At 43.7% G+C, this 13,290-nt stretch overlaps 1 protein-coding gene and 1 long non-coding RNA gene across 5 annotated transcripts in view; one reads left to right on the top strand and one right to left on the bottom strand.

The window, feature by feature from the left end:
* LOC119467002 overlaps positions 1-4,598 on the bottom strand; it is a 7,080-nt gene extending 2,482 nt beyond the window's left edge. Inside the window, exon 1 of the long non-coding RNA XR_005195514.1 lies at positions 4,283-4,598. This is a non-coding gene — a long non-coding RNA (uncharacterized LOC119467002). The remainder of the gene's footprint in view (positions 1-4,282) is intronic.
* A 129-nt stretch (positions 4,599-4,727) lies between these two features.
* Positions 4,728-13,290, top strand: part of FBXW7 (F-box and WD repeat domain containing 7) — a 235,594-nt gene continuing 227,031 nt past the window's right edge. For 2 of the 4 annotated variants that reach the window (XM_017498758.2, XM_037727958.1), the window contains exons 1-2: positions 5,530-5,678; positions 5,772-5,863. The gene's annotated coding sequence lies outside the window, so the exon portion shown is untranslated. Of the gene's footprint in view, positions 5,864-13,290 lie in introns of all 4 variants that reach the window. The other 2 variants (XM_017498755.2, XM_017498754.2) reach the window with 2 other exon arrangements.

Raw genomic sequence — 13,290 nt, 5'->3', positions numbered from 1 at the left:
AGACAGGCTCCAGGATGGAAAGGAGAGGGTCCCCAGTGAAGCTCTACCTTTAGGCCGGGGAAGGCCTGAAGCCTGGGGGCTGGGTTGCCAATTCTGTAAAGGAGAGGGGGAACTTGTGGTTTTTTCTTGGGCCCGCCCAAGGAGTGATCAGTGTGCACTTCCTCCCCTCTGAGGCCTATAAAAGACCCAGGTACTGTCAGGGCTGAGCAGACCATGGATGACTAGCTGCAGAGAGGAGCTTTCTTCCCTGCTGCTAGCTGAACACTTATTAGGATGACCAGCTGTGGAGAGTAACTACCGTCTCTGCTGATAACTGAACACTTACTGGGATGATCTTCCTGCAAAGAGGAGCTATCTTGCAAAGAGGAGTTGCCCTCTCTGTTAGGAGCTGAACACTCATTGGGACACCCTGGCTGCAGAAAGGAGCTACCCTCTGTGGGTCTCCTCTGAGCTGTTCCATTACTCAATAACATCTTGCTCACCCTCCACTTGTCTGTGTACCTCATACTTCCTGGTCACAGGACAAGAACTTGGGACCTGCCAAATGGCGAGGCTAAAAGAGCTATAACACAAACAAGGCTGAGACATCCCCCTTCCTTGCCACATTGCGGGTGAAGAGCTTTTGGGCAGCCCAGACCTGGGAGTTCCCCAAACCAGGGCTGTGACTCCCTCTTTGGGTCCCTGCAGTTCCTGGCATCTCCAAGCTTCTGGGTGCCACTGTGTCCCCTGGTGCCAGCTGTAGAAGCTGCTTGCAGTATGCCTGGTCCAGCCACAGCTTTGTAGAGCCGGCACACCTGGAGCTGCCTGTCCCACTGTAGCAGCTGGTGTGTCTGACTGCACAGTGACCAGACCCCACGCTCGCTCACACATGCCTTACCGCTCCATGCCTCACTTGCCCTTGGCAGGCGTGGGATCTAGGCTGATAGCATAAGCTGAGTGCAGCCTGCCAGGCTGAGTCAGTGGGCCTGAGCAAGACTCGGGTAAAGGTGCCACTGGCCACAGAGGTTTCCGGCTAGAAAAGCAACACCCTGAACATCCCATAACATTACCTGTTCAAATGTCGACAATGAAAGGATATTGAAAAGTTGGTTATCTCAGAGACTTAGATGTTAAATAGATAATAACACACCACAAAAGTGGAAATCCAAATAGCTAGTTGCATACAAAAAGGTCATCAACAGCATCAGTAATCAGTAATGCTAGTTAAAACCACAATGAGATACTACTACATACCCACCAGACTGGTAATACTGAAAAAGACCAACAATGTTAAGTGTTGTGAAGGTGTGGAGCAATGGGACTCATCATACACGCCTAGAGTGTGTAACCCTCTAGAAAAGAACTTGTTATTATTTATTCAAGTTTATGATACATATTACCACTCTCAGGTATATGCCCTATAGAAACTTACGGTAGATGTGATTGAATACACACATGAAGAATGTCCACATTAGCATTTATAACAGTCCTAAACTGGAAACAACCCAGATGTCCATCAGCAATAGAATGGCTAAACATATTGTCACATACTGTTACAATGAGACATTGTAATATGCAGCAATGAAAATGAACACATTACAGCTATGGGAACAACCTGAACAACACATGAATTAAAAACAATGTTGAGCAAAAGCAGCAAAAACAACAGATTACATATTATATTGTTCCAGTTACATAAAGTTCAAAAGAGTGAAACTAAACAACATATTGTTTAGGGATGCATGCTTGCAACAAGACAATAAAGAAAAGCAAGGAAATGATTATCACAAATGTCAGAATAATGGCTACATTTAGGAGGGAGGCAAACAGTTGTGTTCAGGAAAGTCATGGGGCAGGGAGAGGGACTTCTGAGTTGCTGGAAATATTCTATTTCTTGACCTGGTTGATCAGTTATATGGTGGTTTCCTTTATAATCACTTATTACACTATATAATTGGTTTATGTATTTAAAGTATATTTCACAATAAAAATGTTAAAAGTAATGAATATACTGTGGATAGCATTTCTGGAAAGCAAAATTTTGCCAGATAATTTAGCTTACACAATCTTTGACAGTAAAACCCACTGATGTGGAATAACAAAACACTAATTAGTTTCTCATTAGAGTTCACTTTCAAGTGTAAAGGTCAAAAACCTTATATGAATCTCTTTTTGTTATGTTTTAACACAGTATGTAAATCTTTATCTTAAATTGATGAACCAGGGAAAGAACTATTAGCTAAAACTTCAGATTGTTTGGAACTTTGAATTAACTAGCTATTTTCTCCTTTGGATTAATAAGCATACAAGGAACTGAAGAGATTCAGACCAAGTTGGAAATGTGTGAACTTCCTTCTCTCCAGTCACCAGTTGCAGCTGTTTCCTCTGGTTATCAAGCTGGGTGTTGAGGTGGGTATCTAGCCTTGTAAGCTTAGTGTGCTGTTATTAAATACTTTCTAAGTAGGTGGCCCCGGGCTCTCCTGAGTGCCCTTCTGTTCTACAGCACTGAGGTTGTAAGGTGGAGTCACTGACAATGAAAACAGATCAGGCTGCTGAAAAACCCTACATGGAACACACTTAACTGGAGGTGTTATCTGCTGGGCTGCAGAACTCTGATGTTTCCACCCTTTTCCGTCAAAGCCCACAAGGCTTAAACTCTCTGAGTTGTTTAGCTTCACAAAATCCCCTAAATCTGTGTGTTTTACTCCTTTAATTTCCACCATTCCCCTGATGTAAGATAGGAAGAGGGGGAAAAACAAAAAATATTTATTTTGTAGCCACGTGAGACCATTACTTGTTGGTCTGATTAACTGCGAGTCTCATTTGGAAGGATGCAGCAGGGGATTGGTCATGTAAAGACAGAAAGATCCAGGGTAATTTAAGCAGGATTTTTTTTTTTTTTTTTTTGACAGAGTCTCGCTCTGCCACCCAAGCTGGAGTGCAGTGGTGAGATCTCGGCTCACCGCAACCTCCACCTCCTGGGTTCAGGTGATTCTCCAGCCTCCGGAGTAACTGGCGTGATCTGCCTGCCTCGGCCTCCCGAAGTGCTGAGATTACAGGCATGAGCCACCGTGCCCAGCCTTAAGCAGGATGTTTAACCTGGCTCTTGCAACTACAGGTCAAGGGCAGTAAGGTCAGATGCTAGTCTGTGAGACTCTCCTTGGTTTTGCCACATCCTCCTTTGCCCCTCCCACCACCTTTCCTGTACCATTTTAATGAACAGGAGCCCTAGGATTTAACCAGTTAAAAGTTTCCTTAAGGGAACCGTTTGCAGATGGTGGTGGCAGTAGTGGCAGAAACCCAGAGCTTCCCAAATTTGTCTATAATACACTTGCTCCTATCTCACCCCTCCTCCAGGTGGAAATACTGGTAATATCCATTACTACTGTTTTCAGAGGAGATGGAGTGTACTAGGGTCCAGCGACAGAATTGTGAAATTTGCTTTCATTATTGCTGCTGCTTTAATGTCTTTCTGATACGATTGACCATTCTCATGCTATTCACTCAAGACAGATTTCTCAGGATTCTGATCCTTTTATTTTAAATTTCTTTTCCTGGAGAACTACACTTTAAACTTCATAAGTTTTTACTTGACTTTCCTTTCCAGGATAACGTCTGTAGGAAAAGCTGCATAATAGTAATAATATTTGTTTTAGAAAGAAAATAACCTTTGAGTCAGACCTGAAACACAGGCCAACATTTCTTGATGACAGTGTACACTGATGAACCAAGACGAGAACCTCTAGCAAGCTCCAAACCGTAAGAAAGAACGATGCGTAAAAGTGAGGCACTATTAATGAAATTCTTCCCTTGACAGTCAAAAGTCCTTCCACAATCTCCCGGAGGATGGCTCCCTTCTAATCCTCCCTTCCCGCCGCCCTAACAATCTGCCCGAGGATGGGTTCCTTCCCCTGCCCAGCATTTCATCTCCTTTTCCACCGAAGACTCAGGTTGTGACTCTGTACTCAGGCCGCACCCCTGTTTCCTTTCATAGCTAGGGGGAGGGGAGGAATGTATTACAACTCATTTTTACAATGCACTGCAGTTTACAAAGCGCTTGCACTTCCACCATATCCTAGGAGCTTCGCGAGTGCCACGTGAGAGAGGCATTCATTCATTCGTTCATTCATTCATCAAACATTTGCTCTGCACGACCACACGTTATCCAGCGCTGAGTCTCACCGCCACGGCACGGGAACGGTGGGGCGGTCTCTCCCTGGAGCAGGTGCAGAGGATCAGGCCGTGGGGTAACTCCTCGATCAGTCCGGCTTTTCGAGGGCCTGTTTGGAGCCAAATGCCTCACCTTTGGGTGGTGCGCGCAGTTGCCTGAAGGCGCGGCCTAGGCCTCCTCCTTCCTCCCAAAGGAGCAGTCCCACCTGCCCCGCAGGAAACTGCTACAGAGCAAGCTCTCCGGGCCGCCCTCGGGTCAGGGGTAAAATCGGGCGGCAGCTTAGGCTCGTCTCAGCTCCTCCCCTTCCTCTCTTCAGTTCTGACGCGGCCGTAGAGGCGGCAGCAGCGGCGGCGGCTGCGAGTCCCGCGGCCCGAGGCGCACCCACCCGCTCGCCGATCCCCACTTCCTCTTCCCTTGGAGCGTCATCAGAGCGCGCCAGAGGCGCCCAGGGCGGGGTAGCTGGATGGGGAAAAAAGGCCAGCGGAGGAAGCCTCAGAGCGGAAAGAAGAGGGAGGGGGAGGAGAGCGGTTGCTAGGTAACTTGCGTCATCTGCAGGCGCCACTCTCCTCCCGCCCCTCTCTCTAGAGTGAGGCGAGAGCCCCGCACAGAGCGAGGGAGACAGCGAGCTGAGCTCCGGGCGCTGCTGCCGCCGCCGCCGAGAGTAAGAGCTAAGGAGCATCCGAGAGACTCAGCCCCTCTGCACTGGCCGCCGCTGAGACCTTCGCCCTCACCTGGGTCAGCGGGAGCCGCGGCCACACTCCTCTCCCCCCCTCACCTTCCCGGCCGGCAGCGGCGGCTGCACACGCCGGAGCCGAAGCCGGAGCCGGAGCCCGAGCCCGAGCCGGAGCCGGCGGCTTGGGGGGCAGGGAGGCGGCTACCGCCGGCCGGGACTGGGTAGCTGCTCCGCGGTGAGAGAACGCTGAGGAGGCGCCGGAGCTTCTGCCTCGTCCCGGGGCGTGGGGCGTGGGACCCCCAAGGTGTAGGGAGGGGGGTCCCAGCCGCAGCGACACATGCTGGAGCCGGGAGCGGGGGCGGCGCCGAGCGGAGCCGGCCGGGTCCCCCGCCTCGCCGCCTGTTCGGCCACCCGCCCGGGTCCGTAGCATCTTGCCCCGGAGTGTATGAGCCGGGGCCCCAACCAAGCTCTGCAACCACCCCCCAGCCGGGGGGACGGGGACCCCGATGTGAGGCGGCGGCTGGGGCGGCGGAGAGAGCGGGACCGACGCCGCCGTCCTTTGCTCACCTTCCCCCTCCCCTCAGCCCCCTTCGGGGGTCTTCTCCCTTGGCCAGTCGCCGGCCCCCCGGCTCCTTGGCTGGACTCCGGGAGGAGTTCTTAGAGCCCCCCTCCCCCGCCCCAGCCCGGAGGGCGGCGGGGCCGGGGGGGACCCGGGGGGCCGGCCACAGCCTCCGCCCAGAGGAAACTTTATAAAAACAAAATCCGGAGCCTCCCAAACGTGACTGTCCCGGGAGAAGTGGCCCTGGACGGGCAGGAGTCGCAGCCTGAAAAGACCCAGGAAGAGGAAAAGAGGAGGTAAGCGGGACCGCCGCCGCCTCTCCCCTGGCAGCACGGAAGAGACCCGAGTGGCCGCCTGGTTTAGCGACACGAGCTCCGCTTCTTCCTCAGGACCGCGCCGGAGCTTTCCGCAGCTGCCGCCTCAATCCGAAGGAGGAAGGGAACCAACCCACTTTCTGGGCGCCGCGGCTCTTCTCTAAAGTGTGAGTGGCCCTGGGAGAGGGAATTGAGGGGGAGAAAGTGGGAGGATGCCGGCGCTTCCTCCGGGAGTTTTGCTGATGTTCTCCAGGAGTGTTGGGAGTCGTAAGAGGGTCTAGGTTTATTCACAGAAGGGAGAAGGTGTTAGGGAGGCCTGTATTTTGTAACTTTTTAGCCTTTTGTACGAGTAGTGCAAGTATGCAGGTTTCTCTTGGAGGAGTTCTTTCTTCAGAGTGAATACTCGCACCTTTCTGGCCAGTAATTGGCAAAGGAAAATTGAGGAAGCCAGAGCATATGTGCGCACAGAGGCCATCTGTATCTGTAACCTTTTCCTGGTACTGTGGGTGTGTACGGTGTACTTTTTGTTTCTGGGGTACTCTTACATAGGTTCTCAAGCGAGAACCACTTACGGACCCCCGAAAGCAAAATTCCCTTTCAACAACAATAACAACAACAACAACAACGGAAAAACAGTCTTGGGAGATTTTCATGTCAATACCTATTGGTACAGGAGTTAACCTTCTCAGTTCCTGGGTCCGCGTGTCAGGAGACACTGTAACAGATTTCACTTAGGAACTTGAGTTCTTAGGAATCACAACTTATTTGGGGAAGAGCATTTATCACATTAATCATTTTATAAAAGTGATTTTTTTTCCCTTCACCAAATTTTTAATTTTTTTTGGAGTAACATCTTAAAATGACAACACTTTTTAATTTTGTTGGAGGTTTTTCTTTTTTGAATTATCTTTATTTCTGTATCAATTTAGGATACACTTTTGATATTTAATTCTTTCAGGAATGACTTTTTCCTTCCATTGTTTTAAAGTTGAAGCCTATAAAACCTTTGACTTGCATTTTAGCAATGTTCTCAAAGTACCCAATTAAAGTTTCATGAAAGTAGTTAACATATATACAGACCTTAAGAGTTAAAATAGAGCAGATTTTTATGTAAGAAGGCATAGACAGTACTATACTGAGAATTGTGGTCCGTCTAGACAACTGTGTGGGCTCGTTCTATCTGAAGCCACTGCTGAGAGATGCTTTGTGGTAATGAATGTAAGCCTGGATTTATCAGCCTATCTGGAGTTCTCCATTCAGGATCTTGATTAAATTTATTTAAAACTCTCTCAAACTTAACAATGTTTGGTCCTATTCTTTTAAAGTAATGAGTTCTGCAAGTTTGTTAGCCTCTGTATTATGTGACAATTGATTTATAAATTCCATAGACAATTCATTTGTATATTCCATACCTGTGTCCTTAAATTTTCAGGACACAGCCAGAGTTTGTGTTTCTAGAAATACCAGAACAAGCCTCAGTTCATCTTTCCTTACTTTTTAGATAGAGGTTTATTATTCCTACTGTCAGCTTCTCCAGCTCTTGTCTTAGAATAATGTCTCTTATTTCTTTGACCACTTTTCCCTCCTCTGGAACTTCTCCCACTGTATTGTTTTTCTTTAGTTGCCTTATTACGTTTTGGTAAGGAACCTTAAATTCTGTCTTTTAAGTGTGTACTGACATGAAAATATTGAATAGTGGATGTAATGTTAGACTTAGAATCAGAGTCATGTATTTTGTTTTTCACAAAGATATGATAAAGAGAAATGTAGTCATGTAGAACCTGTATTTTGAGAAGGAGGGGAGGACAAACTAAGAAACAAACTATAGTTTGAATGTAGTTTACACTCTGTCAAAGTTGCTCACTAACTTTTGGACCTACTTTTATTATTGCTTTAACTATAGATTGGTTAAAAATTATGGTAATTTTTATGTTATTTTGAGATGGAGTCTCTCTCTGTCACCCAGGCTGGAGTGCAGTGGTGTAGTCTCGGCTCACTGCAACTTCTGCCTCCCAGGTTCAAGCGATTCTCCTGCTCTCCTGCCGCAGCATCCCCAGTAGCTGGAACTACAGGCGTACGCTACCATGTCTGGCTAGTGTTTTTGTATTTTTAGTAGAGATGGGGTTTCACCATGTCAGTCAGGCTGGTCTCAAACTCCTGACTTTAAATGATATACCCACCTCGGCCTCCCAAAGTGTTGGGATTACAGGTGTGAGCCACCGTGTCCAGCCAGAAATTATGGTAATGTTTTATTGCATGTTTGGTAGAAATGACAAAGTATTTGGGATCCCTGTCTTTGAGATGCTTTGACTTGTAGGTGGTGGAGACAATCAAACACAAATTGCACGAAGCTACAGGAAAGGGGAGATAGACCAATATTGATCTAAGATCACACTAGATGTTAGATATTATATGGTACTTTATAGATGTTAATGTATTTTTACATTTTTCACTAGTGAATTGTTGCTTTTGGACGTGTACGTGTAGAACTAATTGAAGTGTTAAAGCAAAATCTGGAAAGATTTCTTTTAGGAAGAAAAGAGCAAGTGGAGACAACATATTTAAGACTTTTAGAATTGGAAGGCATAAGGGACAGATAAAATTATGAAATTGGTCTGAAGGGAACACAGATGGAGGTTGTTGAGTAGTGTTAGGGTCAGTTGTGTTTGTGTAGATACATGATTACAGCTCAAAGAAGCAATTGAGTGTTCCTGAGAGAGTAGTTTCAGATGACTGGGGAGAAATTACATTTTAGGCAAAGTCATTGTGCCTGGATTGGGTTTTTTTTTTTTTTTTTCCCCTAGGGAACCAACATTTTTACATCATGGCTCTTGAGCTACACAGAAGGAGTGAAAAAGAAGATGCTTAGTGTGTCGATAGTAGCTTCTTACAAAAAAGAGTTTGGCAATGGGGCAGTAAACTTTGTTTTGGATGTAAAATTGTAGGGCAACAGTTGGATACTGGTATAGTTTCCAGACAGCAAGATAGTTCAGCAGGTAATATGCCGAAAATGTAAAGTTGGAATTATTTTCAAAATATTTAGGTTTTCCAGAGTACTGATGGAAAGTGAAGAGCTGAAAAATGGGTATTTTTAGTTGGGAGTGGAAAATCTGAATGAATGAGACACTCCCTAAAATAGATATTTTAAAAGTAGATAAGAGTTGAAGTTGAAAAGGAATGAGCAGGCTTTAAACATGGCCACGAGTTTAGTCCCAGGGTATATTATTCTGTATTTTTGAAACAAGCTAAAAGTTTTTTTTTTCTTTCTTTTTTTTTTTTTTTAAATAGGGTATATAGGTCCCTTGAGATTTTGAGAAGAGTATATATAATTTCATTGTTAAAGAACTTATAAATAGGAGGACAGTTTGTTTCCTGAAATTCATATTTTTAAAGTTCACTCTGCATTATTATCCTAAGTTTGGTCTTAATATGACGAAGTGAGGCTAAAAATAGCCGGCAGAGAGAAGGCTGCTTCCCTTGTTCGCAGTTGGTGTGTGTCTTTGTGTCCCATACAATGGAGGGGATATCCCTGTGTAGGCACAGCAGTGCTGAACATGCTTTTTTTCTTTTAACCTTTTTATTAAAAAACAAAAAGCAACTTGGCACTTAAAAAAATGTAGACATTTTTGTGGCTTGCATTTAGTATTAACTTTAACGAGGATTAAGGATTGTGAGGAAGGAAATATAGATTCACACTTTTTTATGTTTCTCATTTGGAATTCTGGGCCTTCCCACTAGCTTCTCTGACTTCTTAAAAGAGTGATTATTCAAATGACAGAAACTCTGGGGAAGAGATATTTAGACAGGGAGATAGGTCTAAGGTGATTCTAGGGTGAAGATATAGGGATTGGATTACATGCCTTATGGAGGCCTTCTCTTTTCACCTTCTACTTTCCACAAGAGTTTTTATGCACCTGAAGCCATGTGCAGATGAATTTTGAGGCCGGGCGTGGTGGCTCAAGCCTGTAATCCCAGCACTTTGGGAGGCCGAGGTGGGTGGATCACGAGGTCAAGAGATCAAGACCATCCTGGTCAACATGGTGAAACCCCGTCTCTACTAAAAGTACAAAAAATTAGCTGGGCATGGTGGCGCGTGCGTATAATCCCAGCGACTCAGGAGGCAGAGGCAGGAGAATTGCCTGAACCCAGGAAGCGGAGGTTGCGGTGAGCCGAGATCGCGCCATTGCACTCCAGCCTGGGTAACAAGAGCGAAACTCCGTCTCAAAAAAAAAAAAAAAAAAGAATTTTGAAAGGCAGCCATTTATAGTTAACATTATTTGCTAGTAAGGACAGTGGGAATCTTGGGACTCCGGTATTAGGGAGTGGTAACTTCATGCAGTTTGCCTTGGCAACTTTTGGATTGATAGGGAATTAGAGAGCCTTGAGGGTATATGTTTGTGTGTGTGTGTGTGTCCGTGTGTTTTAGCATCCACCAGATGACTTCCACAGGCCATGCGTGGGCTCACTTCATTGTACTTTGGAGATGGGTCTTGGAGAAGTCTTCTGATGCCTTTCATCTCATTGTGTAGAGGAGGAGTTGGCAAACTTGTTTTGTAAAGGGCCAGCTAGAAAATACTTTAGGTTTTATGGGCTACATGATATGTCACAACTTTCAATTCTGTTCTCATAGTGTGAAAGCAGCTGTAGACAACACTGAAGTGAACGAATGTTGCTGTGCTCCAATTGGCCCTTAGGAGGAGGTTTATGGACCCATCGTATAGACAACTGCCAAGTCCACCAACAAACAGTATCAGCTTTATTACACTACAAAGCCAGGACTGGCTATTTTTGGTGGCCTCTGTTTTCTACATGAGGTGTTTTTCTCTGAGCTAATTTAAAATGATTCTGCATAAAACACATACTCTACTGTACAAAAAACTTTTGTTTTGCCTTCATAGTGATGAAAACTATGAATTGAGGGACAGGGATGATGCCATCTCTAAAGGGATGTAGACAAAAAGTAGGGACTACCTGCAGTTCTTACTTAAGGATAACCGCAGTTGGCATTTAGTGATACACTGACTTTGTTTCCTGGCCTGAAGTATCTGTAAAGAAGCTTATGGGCATACTTTTGAAACCTTCAGAAAATAAATGTAAAGCATTTACTTCGTATGTATGTAAAGTTAGAACTGTTTATGGTTGGTTTGAATGAGTCAAATTATAAGAACATTAAAGTTTGATACTGCTACCTTTTAAAGTCTTAATCTCTTGCAGTGACTAATTCAATGTGTAGAATTATTGGCTCTGCAATTTATTTTTTGTTAATTTCAAGTAGTAGTGTATCTTAACAAATCACTTAAATCATTTAAATGCGTACTTTAAAAAGCTTTGATATATATATATGTATATATATATATACATATGCATGTGTATACATTTTATATGCATATATATATATATATATATATATGTATATATATATATATTTTTTTTTTTTTTTGAGACGGGGTCTCATTCTGTCACCCAGACTGGAGTGCTATGGTGTGATCTCAGCTTACTGCAACCTCCACCTCCAGGGCTTAAGTCATCCTCCCACCTCAACCTCTCAAGTAGCAGGGATCACAGGCATGCGCCACCGCACCTTACTAAATTTTTGTGTTTTTGATAGAGATGGGTTTCATCATGTTGCCCATGCTGGTCTCCAAGTCCTGAGCTCAGGCAGTCCATCCACGTCAGCCTCCCACAGTGCTGGGATAACAGGTGTGAGCCACCACATCCGGCCAGCATTGCTTTGTTTTTAAGAGTAAATCTTTCTCAAACATATTGTTCAGAAAATGTAATTCACAGGCTGGGCATGGTGGCTCACGCCTGTAATCCCAGCACTTTAGGAGACTGAGGTGGGCGAATCACCTGAGGTCAGGAGTTTGAGACCAGCCTGACCAACATGGAGAAACCCCGTCTCTACTAAAAATACAAAAAATTAGCCGGTCGTGGTGACACATGCTTGTAATCCCAACTACTCAGGAGGCTGAGGCAGGAGAATCGCTTGAACCCAGGAGGCAGAGGTTGTGGTGAGCCAAGATCGCACCATTGCACTCCAGCCTGGGCAAGAAGAGCGAAACTGTGTTTCAAAAAAAAAAAAAAAAAAAAAAAAGTGTAATGCACTTTGTGGAATTTTACATTACAGCTAATATTAGAATATTTCTTTCATATGTCAGCAGATACCAACATTGGAAGATGGTATATTTAGTTTCATAATTCCTATTTATTTTAGAATTCCCTTGTTTATGGCAGGGGTGGAGACTCCTCTTGCAATTATGATCACTTTTTAGTTAGTATGAAACCTACTTTTATATTACATATAGTATTTCTACATATTAATTGCTACCTAAATTGAACTAACAATTTACTTTTTAATTTTTCTTTTTCCCTTTTAAAAAAAGTATATAATCTGACAATGTTAGTACGTCTTTTAGAAGGTCACTATAAAGTTGCTTTCCTATTATTTGGAAAGGATTTTTCAAAATCTTTTAAAAAATCTTTAATTTTTGCCTTTTCTAGTAATTTTGTCATTGTTCTAAACCTAAGGATAGGTGGCAATTTAAAAGACATAAAAGTCTTTTAAAGGTGTTTATCTCATATCTGCAGATACTCCAAACAGAAATATTCTAGTTCGTTGATACTTTCAGTGGACCAGGGAAAAATGTGTATTAGTTTTTTTTTCGGTGTAGCTGAATTGTCATTACAAAAAGGTAAGTACAGTTGCTTTTAAATAATGAATTCTTGCTGTTAAATTGTTCTGTTTTTAGACTTTTCCCCCCATTAAGTATAATGAGGGAAAATGTATGCACACACAACACATACACACACAATATGTGTGTGTGTATGTACATGAACCTAGTGTATTGTGCTAGATGTTTATTCCTACGTGACTGCTGTGGAATTTAGGAAATATTAAATACTTTACAAATATTTTTAACATCACTTAATATCGTCTATGTCTTAATGTATTTTTATGTTTTTACTGCTTTCTGATGATACCTTATTGATACGTTTACCGTATATTTAAATGGAATGTATTTTCTCAAAGTATGTGACATTTTCTGAACACTAGGGGATATATATTTTCTGAACACTACGGGATACATACCTTCTAGTAATTATATTTTTACATGCAAGTGTCTTTGAAATTTCTTCCTATTACACTTTCAGAATTGTGAAACATTTGAGGGAGCATCTGTAGTTTTCACTGAGCACTTGATCTGGATATTGGAATGACAAACTAAAATAACATTTAACAAAATTTTTCTAAAGTGTGCCTTTACAATTTTTGAGTAACACTTGATTTCTGTAAAACAGAAGGCTTATAAGAAGAAAATATGAGAGCCAGTGTTTCTCTTGTATTATCCTGCCATAGTTGAAAACCAGAAATAAACAGAAATGCACAAGAGATCTTATTGCTTGAGTATCTTCTGCTCTTCCCCCATCAGACGTAAGGGACAGCTAATGGATCAGTCAGATACTGTGCAGTTTCTATTGCTATGCTGTGTCACCTCTGCCCTTTCTTTCCAGCTGGAAGATAGCTACTGGAAATCTGGCTGTAAGAAGGAGATAGCATGTTTTTTTTCTCTCTCTCTCTCTCTCTCTCTCTCTC

The sequence above is a fragment of the Cebus imitator genome, unplaced genomic scaffold (genome assembly GCF_001604975.1).
Source record: "Cebus imitator isolate Cc_AM_T3 unplaced genomic scaffold, Cebus_imitator-1.0 Scaffold251, whole genome shotgun sequence".
In the NCBI taxonomy this organism is placed as follows: Eukaryota; Metazoa; Chordata; class Mammalia; order Primates; family Cebidae; genus Cebus; species Cebus imitator.
The sequence above is the reverse complement of the archived record's forward strand: the minus strand, read 5'-3'. Positions and strand labels throughout refer to the sequence as shown.